At 26.8% G+C, this 14,541-nt stretch overlaps 1 long non-coding RNA gene across 1 annotated transcript; it reads right to left on the bottom strand.

Moving 5' to 3' along the window:
- Positions 1 to 292: 292 nt before the first annotated feature.
- On the bottom strand, positions 293 to 2,978 carry LOC114935474 (uncharacterized). The gene is made up of 2 exons (XR_014924442.1): positions 2,633 to 2,978; positions 293 to 747 (listed from the first exon to the last, which is right to left on the bottom strand). It is a non-coding gene; the product is annotated as an uncharacterized LOC114935474 (long non-coding RNA).
- Between the last annotated feature and the right edge of the window lie 11,563 nt (positions 2,979 to 14,541).

The raw sequence follows: 14,541 nt of genomic DNA, 5'->3' as shown, positions 1-14,541 counted from the left end.
ATAAAATTCTCGACTTACAGTACAAATATTTAATAATTGGTGTATGTACATAGTTTATTTAAGACTATTCTATAAAATTATGTAGTTTTATTCGCGCGTATATACGGGGTGTATATATTCTAGAAATATAAATTCTATAAGAATATAAAAACTTTATGGATTAAATGCAAATTCAGAATGAACAGACTATGCGAACTCAACGCAGATGTTTGTGAATAAATGTCAATTCAAGGTTTTAGTTTTTATGTTTTTCTCTGATCTCTCTAAAAAAATGTAGAGAAACAATAAAGAGAACCGATAAAAATTTATATATATTGAATTATTAACTAATGAACAAATACATTAAAATGTAATAATAGTAGCATTATAATATATATGAAAATCCTACTGTGGAAATTGTGTGTTAACAAGTATTTAATCTCCTCAATATAAAACATATATTTCAGCACATTTAGAGGCTTATGTGGACGATCAGGAAATAATCGACTTTCAGGCAAAGAATGTACATATTTATCGATATTACCACTGAATTCTTTTACATTATTTGTTAATTTCAATACATTAGTAAATGAGTTCTCGAAGTAATTTTGATTTGATCTATTATTGTAATAATAATCATAAAAAAAAATTTGAGACAAATAATTTCGCAATTGTGTCGCAGAATTTATGCCTATTATAACAAAGTTTAGGTTTTCTTCTTTTTCTTTTTCCGTAAGACTTTCATATCTTCTCTTTGCATAGGGCCATCTAAAATACGACCATAAAATATTGTAATAAATTTTTGATAATGATACTTACAATTAGTGTTGTGTCAAGATTAATTTAAAATTAGCTGGATAAAGATGAGATAAAAGTATGTAAATTAATCTTAGATAGGATAAAGATGATTTTGTTTAGTTAGGATAACGCATTGTCATCCGCGATTTGGCTCTTGTTGCCCGTCTTCTACGTTAAAATAATATTATTTCAAATTATCATGAATTTTATTAAATTCTACCAATAATATTTATGTATTTATATTTTACAATTATAAACTCCAGTGCTGTGCATTGTCAAATTATCTCGATAAGAGAGAAGGGGTAAGAGAGAGATTTACATTTTTCATTTTTTAAATCTTTACATATAAAATTCTCAGCTAAAATAAAATTCTAGACTTACAGTACAAATATTTAATAATTAATGTATGCACATAGTTTATATAAGAATATTCTACAATTTTATTTAGTTTTATTCGCGCGTATATACGGGGTGTATATATTCTAGAAATTTAAACTATAAGAATTTAAAAACTCCATAGATTAAATGCAAATTCAAAATGAACAGACTATGCGAACTCAACGCGGATGTTTGTGAATAAATCTCAATTCGAGATTTTAGTTCTTATGTTTTTCTCTGATCCCCCTAAAAAGATGTAGAAAAAGCAAAATATATCGATCCAAAAGTCGCTGAATCGGGAACTTAGGAATTAAAATAGAGATTCTAAAATTGAGAACCAAGTTGAGATTTATTCCTAAATAGTCTTATTGTTAGCACTATGCTAAGCAAATTTCGTGCCTCGTGCACAATTATAAGACATAGGGGAAACATTAATTTTTATTATCTAAAACACAAACCTTCGCGTTCGGCTCGCATTCCTTGTTTATTACGAGACTAACTTTCTTATTCATTAAATATATTTGTTCATTTATTTTTCAAAAGTTTATATTAATCACTAAAAAAAAACTAAATAGTAATATTTATATTTATCGGTTTTTCACTTACTCCTTTGGTAGCATTTGGAGATATGCAGAGATATTATGAAGTTGAAATAAATATCATTAATTTAAAAGAATTATTTATCTTATTAAATTTGTCGCAAATCTTGCGTTTCAGAATGACCTTAAATGTGTTTTATATCCAAGTGTGGAGTATATTTGTTGTTTTAAGCATGTGTGTTTCAATTATGTTTTTTTTATATTTTTAGATATATATAAAAAATTTAGGTATAAGTCTTTGTAAATTATCTGAATTTAACATATTTCCTGATATAGAATAAGAAGGCCGCACACTTGAAACATTATGTATAAATTTCTTTATGCTTTATTTTTATATGATATATCACAGATGTATCGATAGATGATAGGATGAAATTTTTATCACAGATATCGCATGCTCCACGTTGTTTATTATACCTTTTAAAATAATGCCACATCCATCGAAGAGATTTTCTGCATAAATGATACGATGAAAACATTCTTTGTTTATAGTTATATTAAACTTTGTTATGATTTTTATTCCATTAAATTTATGTTTTTCTTTTGATTGTCTAACGAAATTAGTTAAAATATTTCAATTCACATCATGATAAATGCGCCGCATAATAAATTCAAAGAATGAATTTATAAATTTAAAAAATACAGCGCAGACATTTAAATGAATGTTCAGATTTTTAATTTCAATTTAATTAAATTTATTTAAACTTAATCCAATTTATAAATACGAATCTTTGTACGAATTATTAGTATCGTTACGACATTATTTATACTATGAAATATATTTCAATCTTTCTTCCCCTCTCCCTTTCTGTTTATTTTTCATTTTTTTTAATAAATAATGTGTAAATTTTAAGCGCGTTATAAGCATTAGCACTAACCTTTTTACCTCGTCGCTGACTGGATTCGCGGTCCTCAGATTTATGCCAGATGGATGGATCTCGTTCAATTTATTATAATTTAGTCAAGATGTGTGACAGGATATATATATATGTATATTATGTTCCAGTAAAATGTATTTATTTGCGATCCGATGTGTGTATATATATATATACTGTAGAGTCGATACAGACGCCGGAGCTGCTGGTAACGCCGCCAGAATAAGTACTTTCTCAGATTGTCAGACTGTGTCAAACTGTGTCGCGCGCTCAAATATCCTCACCTTTATACTCGCTTGTCTAAAATATTCCCACCCCAAAGTACCGGACCAATCGGAGTAATTTTACACAAAATCGTTCGGTGCTCGCGAAAACAATAATTCTTACGAACGAGAGAGATTAGATTGACGGTCGCACAAATAAATAAAAATATAACGCATAATAAAACTAAACCGTCTAAGGACAAGTAAACAAAAATATAAATAAAATAGATTAACATCTCTCTCGCTTTCCTTTCCCTTATACATACGGCAATAAAGTTAAAATATATAAAAATGCTTACAGTTAATAACTTAAAATTATTAGAAGTAATAAATAAGAAATTTTTAACCTTTGTAATTGTTATTGCGACTGGTCTCTCAGACATGTGTTCTAATCGATTTTCAATACTAAAATACGCAGGGGAATGGTTTTGTGTGTGTAAACATCGTGCATTTTTTAAATTATTCGTGACACTGTAAACAATTAAAATATTACTTTAATTATTATAAAAATTTATATAATAAAAAATTATATTGGAAGCGTATAATAAAAAAAAAAAGATTATCGAGAAATAATGATAATGTCGATTCTAATATATATCTATACTTACAATTCTGGTTTCCAAAATATACAGATTCGATTAAAAACAGCTAGTACATCGCAACGTAGACCAAGTCTTTTTGCCACGCTATGAAATCTATATATATAAACACCGTCCGTCTGTCTGTCTGTCTGTACCCGAACTACTTCCGCATTTGTGGACCGATTGTCTCGAAATTGGTACCAAAATGTTGCAAATTTTTCGGGGGTGGCTGCTGTGGGTTTTTTTTTTAATTTTTTTATTTTTATTTTTTTTCCTCAGAGGAGGGTATGTTTTTGCAAAAAAAATTTTTTTTGCAATATTTCTGAACACATGGTATCAAAATGTTGCAAAATTTTTGGAGATAGCGACGATGCGGTTTTTTTAAGTGTTACACTTCCACCCACTCACCCACCCACGCATTTACCCACATGCATACGCATTTATAGACCAATTTTCACGAAATTAGTACCAAAATGTTGCAAATTTTTCTGAGGAAACTGCTGTGTGGGTTTTTTAAGTTTACGCCTCCACCCACGCACCCACCCGCGCAATCGCATAATTATGAACCGATTTTTTTTAAATCGGTACCAAATTGTTGCAAATTTTTTGGAGATGGCGACGATGCGGTTTTTTCAAGTGTTACACCTCCACCCACGCACCCACCCACGCGCATGCGCATTTATGGACCAATTTTCACGAAATTGGTACAAAAATGTTGCAAATTTTTCTGAGAAAGCTGCTGTGTGGGTTTTTTAAGTTTACGCTCCCACCCACGCATCCACCCACGCAATCGCATATTTATGAACGGATTTTTGTAAAAATTGGTACCAAAATGTTGCAAATTTTTTGGAGATGGCGACGATGTGGTTTTTTCAAGTGTTACACCTCCACCCACGCATTCACCCACACGCATGCGCATTTATGGACCAATTTTCACGAAATTGGTACAAAAATGTTGCAAATTTTTCTGAAAAAGCTGCTGTGTGGTTCTTTTAAGTTTTATCCCACCCATGCATCCACCCACGCATTCAAACATTTATTCACAGACTTTTTCGAAATTTGTACTCAAATTTTGTCCGGGATGGCTACTATATGATTTTAACAAATTTTTATCACTTTATTTATCTACCCACGCACCCACCCAAAAAAAATTTAAACATTTATTTTGATATAAATTTCGTGAAAATCGGACAACAAATGTGGAAGTAGTTCGCGGTAATACAAAAAAAGAATTAATTTTTTGTGTTAAAACGGATTTAATATAGGCTATATGAGGACCGCGCGAAGCGCGGTCCGAATAGAAAGGCTTTGAGGACCGCGCGAAGCGCGGTCCGAAAAGCTAGTATTGTATATACAATGATATCTTTACCAGATTTACTTTGTAAAACCTGTGCCAGGTATAATACAAGACAAATTAATCAAAGCGAGAGAATATTAAAAACAACATATAACGTATACATATATGGCCCATAATTATATATATTATAATTTATAATAACTTACATAATCTATACACAAACATTTGATACCATTTGGTAAAAATGGAGAGATACGTGCTCGAATGTTGAAGGTGCCAAATATATATTCCTGGAGTGTATCCATAATCTGCGTACTTTCTGTTTCATTCCAATGATTATCTTCGATATTGTTGGTTTTCCAATAAGAAAAAGTTTCATCAGACGTGGAGATTATCGAATGGTTTGGATGCTTCTCTCTGAGACGATTCCGTACCTTTTGTGCGATTGTATCCAATGATGCACTTACATTCGTGTAACATACATCTTTCCGAGGTTGAATACGTTGTGCTATGAAAGTACAAACTTCTTCCAAAAACTGTTCTCTTTTAGGTTTCTTTATATATCTGTCCAACTCATTTCGTATGGAAGATAGCTTCTCATAGTGAGACATTTCTATATTGCAAAATTTTTGGATTGAATTACGATCTCTAAAAAATGTATATTGAAGTATTAACTAATGAATAAATACATTAAAATGTAATAATAGTAGCATTATAATATATATAAAGATCTTATTGTGGAAAATGTGTTAACAAGTATTTAATCTCCTCAATATAAAACATATATTTCAGCTCATCTATAGGCTTATGTATATGTTCAAAATCAATTTCACTTTCTATCAATATCATTCTATCTACATAATCATCGATATTACCACTGAATTTTTTTACATTATTTTTTAATTTCAATACATTAGCAAATGAGTTATCGAAGTAATTCTGATTCGATCCATTATTGTAATAATAATCATAAAAAAGAATTTGAGACAAATAATCTCGCACATGTGTCGCAGAATTTATGCTTATTGTAACAAAGTTTATGTCTTTTTTCATTTTTTTTTGTGTAAGTCTTTCATATCTTTTCTTCGCATAGGGCCATCTAAAATACGACCATAAAATATTGTAATAAATTTTTGATAATGATAGATAGTGTTGTGTCAAGATTATTTTAAAATTAGCTGGATAAAGATGATATAAAAGTGTGTAAATTCATCTAAGATAAGATAAAGATGATTTTGTTATAAGTATATTTAGATAAAAAAGATATAATTAAATGACGATTTATTTAGATATAAATGTTTAGATAATAATATTTAAGACTGATTATGTATAAACACAGTTATACAAGAAATATAAATTATGAAAAAGGTACAACAATATATGTATTCATATTTTTAGTTATAAATTTTTATCGCTTTACTGTCTACTTTAAGTATCCTTAAGTGCTATGATTCTAAATCAAAATTATCTGAAAATTATTGTAGATAAATAATATAATAAAGGTAGTACTTTTTTTTATCTACTTGTAATATGCAGATATAAAGATAATACATATTTTTATTATCTATATGCAGATAAGATGACGCCACAGTTCTTCCATTTAATTTTATTTAGATAACATACAGCAAACTTTGATGATAGTAAACAATGTGATTGTACAAGTCATTTTTCAAATTAATAAATTTATTAAAGTATACAATTCAAATCATGAGTATATATATATATATATGTCACTTCTTTTTATACTTTAATCAGAAAAAGAAAATATATAATATTCAATTTTAATTTGTAATTTAATTTATACTCTCTCTTCTCTCTCTCTTTTCAAATTTTGATTCCAATATGTATATTGCATAATTTTATAAGTGTATTCTATATGCAATTAATAAACATTAATGTGCTTATGTGTGTGTATGTATAAATTAAGTTTTTTTTTTAATATTATGTAGAACAATTTTTTCGAAAGCATATATACAAACAATGTCGACTGTGCTTATATATGTCACCTGGCATGTTTTTATTTTTATAAAGATGTTATTGTGATTTTAATGCTGTTTATAAAAAAGAACCGATAGAAAAATATCAAATCTGTTTGTTTTTATCACAAATATATATCATATATATTTTTATATTTAAAAATGCAATTAAATATATTGAAGAATACACATTATAATAAATAAACCAAATTACTTTTAATTTGTATTTTTAATACTTAAATTTAAAAAAAATTATTGAATGACTAAATATTTTTCGACCGATATATATATATAGGCTAATTAATATTTATTTAATTAACTACACAATGTTTCATATAATTTTTGTTATTGTCAAGTGTTACTGTTAAGTGTGCGAAGGACCAAAATTATATGGTCGAAACACCGTGGTCGAAACATTGTGTGATTAATTAAATAAACATCAATTGACGAATGTCGGTTGAAAATTATTTGGTCTTTTAATTTTCGACAGCCGAGAATTAAGAATTCTTTTCAGTATTTTATATTTAACGTTTACATTTTATATATATATATATATATATATATATATATATGTGTGTGTGTGTGTATGTATATTATATATGTATATATATAACGGTAGAGTTTGCCAAAATTATTGAGCAATAGAAAAAAATGAAAGCGAATAATTTAATATGCAACATAAATGCAACATATCTAATTTTTCGAATATTTTGTATTTATTATATATTTATAATATACGTTTTTTGCAGAAGTGATATACATTGTGCGACAGACGTTAATGAGACAAAATAAAAAGATTTACACATCACAAGAATTACCTCTGAAATAACTTTTTTTCCAAGAACTTGTCATATTTGGCTGCATAACGTAATTGCTTGCACACGCATCGTAAGTTAATGATATCCTCAATAGTGATAACGTTATAGCTGAGATTGATGGCTATTATCTCCTCTGGTAAGCACGTTATCTTACAATCAGACATTATGAGAAACAAAACACAAGAAAGGAATATAAATGAAAGTGATTGCAATATACTATTCGCGTAATTAATTCCTTGCTTTTTACAGTACACGAAATGCGTCTGCCGATTACAAAGAGCACAAATGTGTGTTTGATGTACACGAGAGACGTTTCCACACTACAGACGGTCCGTTCTTTATTATGAAATTTGACTTTAAATTCTAAAGCCTTATTGCTTCTTCCACTAACAGTGAGATACAAATATAAAGACTTGTCACGGCATGCGCAGAAGATGAATTTTAGAACTAGCAAAAATTACCATTTTCTCTTATACACTTGAAAGACAGAAAACGATAGAAACTTACACAATAGCATTATAAGGTACACTATGGTCTCAGATTCTCAAATAAAAAGATAAGGTATTATTGTAATCGAGGCAATAATGCTACACAAACGTTTTGTTGTGAGCACCAGGATAAGTAAACAATCTGACAAAAGTGGAACTAGTACGTGGTAAATAATTCATTTATTATTTATTTTATTATTACTATGTATTTATTTATTGTTTTTTATTTAAACCTGATTAAAATAATTTTTTTTTTAATTTATCATTTATTTTAAGTTTTACTAATTTCTTTGTATTTATATTATGTATTATTCGAGCTTAATTAAAATAATATTCGGGTTCGATTCCCGATTCAGCGATTTTCGGATCTATATTTTTCTCTTGCATTCATTTATTTATTTTCCGTAGGGGGGTTAAAGGGGTATTGAAATTAAATCTCAAAATATGAGATTATTTCATATTTAAAATCTTGGCCGTGTCCAAGTAAAAATTTGGTGCCTTGTGCACCGGTATTTAATTCTAACGAAGAATTATTTAGTTTCGTTAGGATAACGCATTGTCATCCGCGATTTGGCTCTTGTTGCCCGTCTTATACGTTAAATTTATAAAATAATATTATTTCAAATTATCAATTATTTTTATAAATTTTACCAATTTTTTGTATTTATATTTTACAGTTTACAGTTTCAGTGCTGTGCATTGTGTCGGTGAGTCTGGCCAATTTTTATTTTAATTTTGTGCTATAATTTTGTGAAAATCATGTAGGAGAAAGAAATATATGTATCGCAAATAATATGAGTTTGGAAGAAAGGTATAAAAAATATTTTTATTTAACGCGTGATGTTCATTTTTTGTTTGAAATAATTTTATTTTTAATTATCAATTATTTTATTAAATTTTACCAACTTTCATGTATTTGTTATATTTTATTTGTTATGATTTACAGTTTACAACAATGCTGTGCGTTGTGTCGGTTAGTCTGACCAATTTTTATTTTAATGCCACAATCTCCACTTGATTCCTCTCGACCAATAGAGCCAAACGCGATGTTATTGCGACAATTATGAAGGAAAGAACATTTTGGAAGAGCAGTCGCCCGGCAAGTGGAAGGTCTCGGGTTCGAGTCCCGATTCAGCCAACTTTCGGACCAATATTTTTCTCGCCTATTTCTTTACAGGGGATGTTAAGAGAAGGAACAGGGGGAATTTTTGAGATCCCAACCATAGGATTCAAATTCCTTTCCAAAATGTTCTTTCCTTCATAATTGTCGCAATAACATCGCGTTTGGCTCTATTGGTCGAGAGGAATCAAGTGGAGATTGTGGCTTTAAAAATTAAAAGAGCTGACTAAATAAGTATTCGCATTTTTATTTTAATGTTGAGTCATAATAATTTTGTGAAAATCATGTATGAGAAAGAAATATGTATTGCAAATAATAATAGGTTAGAACAAAAATGAAAAAGTATTTTTACCAATAAATAAACGCGTGACGTTCATTTATTGGTTAAAACACAAAACTTAAAAAACTTTTGCACAGCAATTTTAGATGTACATATGTATTTCCAAACATTTCAATAAAACATGTATAAATAATGTCCTAGCGATATAATTCATATAAATATTTGTGCTGTAAAAATCAAGGATTTTATTTTAGCTGAGAATTTTATTTGTAAAAATTTGAAAAATGTAAATCTCTCTATATATTGTATATATTGTATTGTATATACATAGTTTAAAAATGTTCTACAATTTTATGTGATATTATCTACAATTATATACAATTATATATAATAAATTGTATATAATTTATATAGAATTTTATAAAATTTTTTCAATAAGAGAGAAAGGGAAAGAGAGAGATTTACATTTTTCAAATTTTTACAGATAAAATTCTCAGCTAAATAAAAATTCTCGACTAACAATACGAATATTTAATGGTTATTATAAGAATATTCTAGAATTTTATTTAATTTTTTTTGCGCATATAATACGGAGTATATATATATATATACCTTGTATTATACGCGCAAAAATAATTAAATAAAATTCTAGAATATTCTTATATATATATATCCCGTATTATACGCGCGAAAAAAATTAAATAAAATTCTAGAATATTCTTATAATAACCATTAAATATTCGTATTGTAAATCGAGGATTTTATTTTAGCTGAAAATTTTATCTGTAAAGATTTGAAATATGTAAATCTCTTTGTTTCTCTTCCTCTCTTATCGAGAAAATTTCAAAAAATTCTATATAAATTATATACAATATTTCAGAGAAATCTAAACTTTAAAGGAATATAAAAACTGCTATCTAACGCACAAACATTCGCGTTTGGCTCACATAACACCTTATTATTCATTATACATAACTTTGTTCATTTTTTTCAAAAGTTTATATTAATCATTATAAAAGAAAACTAAATAATATAATATTCAGTTTATCGGTGTTTTACTTATTGTTAGTTAAAAGTTAATAATAAATTAATTAATATTTCTAAATTTAAAAATTTATGAATTCTACTACACTAATTCAAATTGGTGCAATCACAATTTTTTTTATTTTATTGTTTATATTAATAAATATAATAAATATAGCAGAGAATAATAAATATATTTTATTTGTCGTTGATTCTCCATTGACATTGCATACAAAAATAGAGCATAGTATTTATCTACAAAAGTCGAAAATATACATGTATATATGTATATGTCAATATAACATCTGTCTATTATGTTGGTCCATGCAACTACGGCATATTTTCCGTTTTTATTTATTTGTTCTACTATTTAAAACGAAATATAAGACACAAACTGTAAAATTTGTACTTTAATTGATTTTTTGTGAATAAATGTCTCAATAAACACTTAAACACGTTAAATTATAAAAAATTGTAAATTATACATATTATTATCTAAAAAATTTGTTATCTAAAAGAATCTCACAAAATTCAATATTTTTACAATTAAATAAGAAATAATTTTGCCATTCTCAATATTAAATAATAATAATATATGATATTTTTAAATCGGCCAATAGAGCCCTAGCGCAAAAAATTAATTTTTCGGAACTGTATCTCTTGGTTTGAGATTACTAAGTTTCATATATAAATTAATCTCGAACTTACATATGGAGAAAAATAGGCGAGAAAAATCGGACCTATATTTTTCTCGCTTATTTTTCTCCATATATAAGTTCGAGATTAATTTATATATGAAACTTAGTAATCTCAAACCAAAAGATACAGTTCCGAAAAAATAATTTTTCGCGTTTGGACTCTATTGGCCGATTTAATAATATCATATATTATTTTTACAATTGTATATATATTATATACTAATATGCTATTGTTAGTTCGCGTATGTTCTTTACCTATTACAATTAATTCGGATTGATCGCGAAGCTTTTATTTTAGGATCCGCTATAAAATCTACAACGGTATTTTTTGTTAACACTACATCTAAAAAAATTAATTAAAATGAATAAAGACGACATGTAAACAAAGTTCTAATTATACATTAAAAAATGAGAGATTTCACATTTCTCTTCTTTCTCTATACATATAGTGAATAAATGTCTCATTAAACATTTAAACACATTAAATTATAGAAAATTGTAAATTATACATAATTGTTATTTAAAAGCATTACAAAGTTCAATATATTTTTACAATTGTATATATTATGTATAACAAATGATGATCCGTGTTCTCTTTATATTACATTTTATTTCGACTAATCCCAAATTTCTTATTTCATGATTCATTATAAAATTTCCAAGATAATCTTTTAAAAACAACAACATCTAAATAAGCAAATTAAACATGAACAAAAAGTAAATGTAAACAAAGATCTTATTAACGTAAACAAAGATATTATATAATTTAAAAAATGAGAGGCAGTACATTTCTCTTCATCCTATACATATTTATTGTAATTTATTGATTCTTTGTAAATTTACAAGTATATTAATAACTTAAAAATAATATAAGTAATAAATAAATAATTTCCAACCTCTGTAGTTGTTATTGCGAAGTCGCGAAAGTAATCTGTTTGACTCCTGTACTCTGATATATGATCAATAACATAATCCAAAAAATTCCTGTTTTTTATGGAAAAACATCGTGCATTTTTTAAACTATTTGTGACGCTGTAAACAATTAAAATATTATTTTAATCATTAATGAAAATATTTATAATAAAAAATTATATATGTATGCGTATAATAAGAAAAGAAAGATTACCGAAAAATGATGATAATGTCGAATTTAATATATCTATACTTACAATTTTGGTCCCCAAAATATTAAGTATTGAGGATAAATAACTATTATATAGCAACGTAGACCAAGTCTTCTAGCCACGCTTTGAAATATTGCAAATATATTGATATATTGACCATGTTTACTTTGTAATACCTGTGCCAGGTATAATACAGAATAAATTAATCAAAGCGAGAGAATATTAAGAACAACATATATAACATATACATATATGGCCCATAATTATGAATATTATAATCTATAATAACTTACATAATCTATACACAAACATTTGATATCTTCGGGTAAGAAGATACATGGTCGAAACTTCAAAGTGCCAAATATATATTCCTGGAGTGTATCCATAATCTGCGTACTTTCTGTTTCGTCCCAATGATTATCTTCGATATTGTTGGTTTTCCAATAGGAAAAAGTTTCTTCTGACGTGGAGAATATCGAATGGTTCGGATGCTTCACTCTGAGACAAGTCAGTACCTCTTGTGCGATTGTATCCAATGATGCACTTACATTCGTGTAACATACATCTTCTCGAATTTGAATATATTTTGCCACAAAAGTACAAATTTCTTGCAAAAGCTGTTCTCTTTCAGGTTTCTCTCTATATCTGTTCAACTCATTTCGTATCAAAGATAGCTTCTCATAGTGAGACATTTCTATATTGAAATATCTTTTGATTGATTTGCGATCAATTCCTCTAAAAAATTTGTTTATATTGAATTATTAATTAATGAATAAATATATTAAATTGTTTTCTTCGCATAGGGCCATCTAAAATACGACCATAAAATATTGTAATAAATTTTTGATAATGATACTTAGTGTTGTGTCAAGATTATTTTTTCAGATAATATCAAAAATTTTGGTATAAGTCTTTGTACAATTACCACATTTGAATATATTTTAATATATAGTTAACGTTGTTCGTTATATTTCTTAAAATAATGCCTCATCCATTGAAGAGATTTTCTACATAAAAGGAAGATATAACTTGTTGGAATTAGTCAAATTTTAAAGTCTTGCTTGAATCTTGCACGAATTTTTAAAATCTGCAATTATCATACAATATGTCATACAAAATCTAATATCATTAATACGTTTTTATTGTTTCCTTCAACACAAAAGTATTATATATATTTCAAAATATAATAATCATTGTCTTTTATTAATATACCTGTTTTTACTTATACAAATGCAACACGTTTATAAAAGTTTCAAAATATTAGATATTAATAAATGGTAAATTTTAATTATGTCATATTTTTCATATACTTAAAGTAATAAAAAGAAGTTCATAAATTAATTAATTTTTATAAATTTTTAAATATATAAATTTTACTGCACTAATTCAAATTCTTGCAATCACAATTTTTCTTATTTAATTGTTTATATTAATAAATACAATAAATATAGCAGAGAACGATAAATACATTTTATTCGTCGTTGATTCTCAATTGACATTGTATACAAAAATAGGGCATGGTATTTATCTACAAAAGTCGAACATATACGTGTATATACATGTATATGTCAATATAACATCTGTCTGTTATGTTGGTCCATGCAACTATGGCATATTTTACGTTTTTATTTATTTGTTCTACTATTTAAAACGAAATCTAAGACACAAACTGTATAATTTGTAGTTTAATAGATTTTTTTGTGAATAAATGTCTCAATAAACGCTTAACCACGTTAAATTATAAAATATTGTAAATTATACATATTGTTATCTAAAGAATTTCACAATGTTCAACATTTTTACAATTGTATATATTATATACTAATATGCGATTGTTAGTGCGCGTATGTACTTTACTCATATTGTACTCATATTTCTTAAAACATGATGACAAAAATAGACACAGATGCAGGCTCATATGCTACTCAAAACACAGACATATTATGATATCTTGAAACTGTTTGCAAAAAATGTCATTATGAGTATACATGAATATGCTCAAATTAATATAATTACTCACATTTTGTATCATATGTATATAACTTGCACTCATAATACCTATCATTATAATATGATTACAATACATTTTAATCATATCGGAAGTTCTTGGATAATGCAATTAACCCGGATTAATCGCATTTGTTTAATTTTATGTTCTATTATAAATTCTCTAACGATATCTCTTGTTAACTCCAACATCTAAAAAAATGAATTAAACATGAATATAAAGACGACATGTAAACA

The sequence above is a fragment of the Nylanderia fulva genome, unplaced genomic scaffold (genome assembly GCF_048542155.1).
Source record: "Nylanderia fulva isolate GAGA-0341 unplaced genomic scaffold, ASM4854215v1 Scaffold176, whole genome shotgun sequence".
Taxonomy (NCBI): domain Eukaryota; kingdom Metazoa; phylum Arthropoda; class Insecta; order Hymenoptera; family Formicidae; genus Nylanderia; species Nylanderia fulva.
This window is presented reverse-complemented; position numbering and strand designations above follow the sequence as displayed.